At 33.6% G+C, this 4,032-nt stretch overlaps 1 protein-coding gene across 1 annotated transcript in view; it reads right to left on the reverse strand.

Moving 5' to 3' along the window:
- The window catches only part of LOC104990186 (cytochrome P450 2C18), a 41,840-nt gene that overhangs the window by 15,648 nt on the left and 22,160 nt on the right, over positions 1-4,032 (reverse strand). The gene's annotated exons all lie outside the window — the stretch shown is intronic.

Here is a 4,032-nt window from a genome sequence, read left to right on the forward strand (position 1 = left end):
TCAGGTTCATTGCAGCACTGTTTATAAAAGCCAGGACATGGAAGCAACCTAGATGTCCATCAGCAGATGAATGGATAAGAAAGCAGTGGTACATATACACAATGGAGTATTACTCAGCCATTAAAAAGAATACATTTGAATCAGTTCTAATGAGGTAGATGAAACTGGAACCTATTATAAAGAGTGAAGTAAGCCAGAAGGAAAAACATAAATACAGTATACTAACGCATATATATGGAATTTAGAAAGATGGTAACAATAACCCTGTATACGAGACAGCAAAAGAGACACTGATGTATAGAACAGTCTTTTGGACTCTGTGGGAGAGGGAGAGGGTGGGATGATTTGGGAGAATGGCATTGAAATACGTATAATATCATATATGAAACAAGTCACCAGTCCAGGTTCGATGCATGATACTGGATGCTTGGGGCTGGTAAACTGTAACAACCCAGAGGGATGGTATGGGTAGGGAGGAGGGAGGAGGGTTCAGGATGGGGAACACGTATATACCTGTGGCAGATTCATTTCGATATTTGGCAAAACCAATACAATATTGTAAAGTTTAAAAATAAAATAAAAACAGATTAGTAGTTATCAGGGGCTAAAATTGGGGGAAATGGATTGGTTGCAAAAGGAGAATAAGGGAAATTTTCAAGATGATGAAAATGCGTTATATCTTACTTGTGGTGGTAGTGACATAACTTCACATATTGGTCAAAACTCTTTAGACTCTGTACTTAAAAGGGTAATTTTTCTTTTACATAACTTATACCTCAAGTGAAAAATAGAAGAAGATATTGTCACAAAAACACACGGTAAAAAGTGAGTCTTCTTCCTATCTAGCTGCACCAACTCATTTAGACTTTTCAAAAATAATCATTCCCACCAACTAGTTACATGTGCTTTCACAGATATTATGCATATCAGCAGATAATCCTATATACATTTACGCTACTTAGCATTTTCTTCTCTTTTTACCCAATGACAAACATCCACTAGATTTTGATTTTTTTCTATAATGAAATAATTTAGATATTGCCCTATGTCAACATATATGCTTCTATTGCTGCTAAGTCTCTTCAGTCATGTCAGACTCTCTGTGACCCTATGGACAGTAGCCCACCAGGCTTTTCTGGCCATGTGATTCTCCAGGAAAGAATACTGGAGTGGATTGCCACGCTCTCCTCCTCCAGACACAGGATCAAACCTGTGTCTCTGATGACTCCTGTACTGGCAGGCGGGTTCTTTAGCACGAGCTCCACCTGGAAGCCCGTCAACACATACACATCTGCCTTATTCATACTACACAATATAAATGTGCCATTACACTTACAATGAACATTTAGTAGCTAAAAATACTTTTTTTATTACAAGTAATGATGCAAGGATGCATTTTGATATTCCTTCACAAGCATTTGTAGTAGATACCAAGAATTATAACTCTTTCATTATAAGATATATTTTATTTTTTAATAATTATGGCCAAAATGTCCTTCAAAAAAAGAAAAAAAAGATATACTTATTTACAGTCTTATCAGTGGCACCTGAAAGTACTTGTTTACGTATATCCTCACTAGTAAAAGATTTTTTTCAGCCTTTAACTTCATCATTGTGATAGACGAAAATTTCTCATAGTTTTAGCTCATATTTTAAAATATATGTTACATGGTTTAATTCTGGCAACATTTTGAAGTAAACACGATTAGTATTATCGACAGTATACAAATGTCTTCAGTAGGACATGAATAATCACACTAAGTGACATAAATAGGAATAAAAATAGATTCACTTCAGTTCCAGTAACGTTTTGACCACCAAATCAAATTGCACTAAATGTATATTTGTTTTTTTTTTCATTTTATTTTATTTTTAAACTTTACAATATTGTATTAGGTTTTTAGTGTTGCAGAATTAAGGATGAGGGAGTTCTAAACCCATGTGAGAGGGAAAAAAAAAAAAACTTAGAGCAGCTCTAACATGGTAGACTTGCGTGATCTATGGCTACTTATATTTAAAGCAAGTCATAAGTAAATAAAATTTAAAATTCAGTTCCTCAGTTGCATTAATCACCTTTCAGGCATTCACTGGGCACATGTGGCTAGTGGTTGTCATAAGGGGCACACAGATATTCAGAATCCCATCTTTCCCAGAAGATAGCAGTAATAATTTCAACCTTAAGAAACTCACAACCCTTTTCTCCTCAAAGTAGAATTTTTAGTTATTTTATTTTTATATATAATAGTAACATATGCAGTCTTCAAAATAGAATAGCTTGTAGGATGCCAACTAGAAAGTCTGAATAAAAACAGAAACCATGTGTTAGCAAGCACTGGAAAACTGCTGACTAAAATTGGTCCCCAGATTCCAGATGCAAGAAACTTGGGAAGGCAAATTGGCATCTGCAGTCAGTTTTTGACTGTGTACATATGCAATTCTGAAATAGGAGGTGTTTTATAATTCTGTCTAGTGGAGGAAAGATGAACACTTTCTGGGAGAAGACAGACATCACCTAAGACTGCGTTTTTTTCTTATATAATATCTGAGATTAAGCCATACTTATTAGGCACAGAAAAGGCAGTACTAACTGAACACCCAAAAGAAATATATATATACATAATAAAAACATACCCACAGTATGGAAAATTTCCCACCTATTTTATGAAGCCAGCATTACCTTGATATCAGAAGTCTGACAAAAATTTTTGAGAAAGGATAATTGTAGACCAGCCTCTAACAAATTAAAATACAAATGTCCTCAATAAAATGTAGCAAACCAAATTCAGCTTTTTATATATGACAGAGACAGAGAGAGAGGGAACAAAATATATACCATATAAACAAATGCAGAGAATCCATTTGATCAAATTATACACACATTTGTGGAAAAAATTAGATTGTGAACAGCAAGGGAGAGGGGAAAATAGGGAGTTCCTAATCAATGGGCATAAAATGTTTGCCAAGGATTTGGGGGAGAGAGGGATGAATAGACAGAGCACAGAGGATTTTTAGAGCCATGAAACTACTCTATATAATACTACAATGATGGACACATATCATTAAACTCTTGCTCGAACTCACAGAATGTACAACAACAAGAGTGAACCCTAATGCAAATGATGAACTTTGGAGGCTAATGATGGTCAGTATAGGCTCATCAATTGTAAAAAAGTGTACCAGTGTGGTAGAGGATATTGATAATAGGTGAGGCAGGAAGTATATGGGAAATCACTGTATCTTCAGCTTAAAATTGCTATGAACCTAAAACTGCCATAAAAAATAAAGTTTATCCCCCAAATCATACAAAAATAGGATTAGGAAGTATTTCCCTAATCTGCTTTTTTTAAATATTTACGAAAATGTACATAAAATATCATTCTCAATGATGAGATATATAACCCTCACCTCTTCCAGGATATCATAAATGAAACAACAGCCACTATCCCCACCTTGTTCAATATTATCCTTGAAATCCTGCTAGTGTGATAATGCAATAAAGTAAGTCAAAGTCATGAGAATTGGAAAATAAAGAAAAAAACAAATATTAAACCAGATGGCAGAATTGTGGTGCATATAGATATTACAAATAAATCTACAAGCAAATTATTAACAATGATATATGAATTTGGAAAGGTTGCTAGATATAAGGTCATCAAGGTAATAAAATCAATTATATTTCTATATACCAAAAAAATGGAAAAAGCAATTTTAAAATTATAAAATGTATAATAAGATCAAGAATATTTCTTATCTGAGAAAAATATAACAGATGTGCAAGTCACTGTACTAAAAACAAAACAGTATCAAAAAAATAAAAGAAAGTCCAAATTAACTGTATCTGTGAATTGAAAGCATCAGCATGTCAAGATGTCAATTTCTAAACTGATTTGATACTACCATGAAAAAAATCACATCTGAATGTTTTGGGTAATTGACAAATTAATACTAAAATTTACCTGGAAATATAAACAGCTAAGAGTAGCCAAAACAATATTAAAGAAGCAGAACAATTTGGGAGACTTAGCCAGATAT

This window comes from Bison bison, unplaced genomic scaffold, assembly GCF_000754665.1.
Source record: "Bison bison bison isolate TAMUID 2011002044 unplaced genomic scaffold, Bison_UMD1.0 scf7180017864172, whole genome shotgun sequence".
NCBI classification, from domain to species: Eukaryota; Metazoa; Chordata; class Mammalia; order Artiodactyla; family Bovidae; genus Bison; species Bison bison.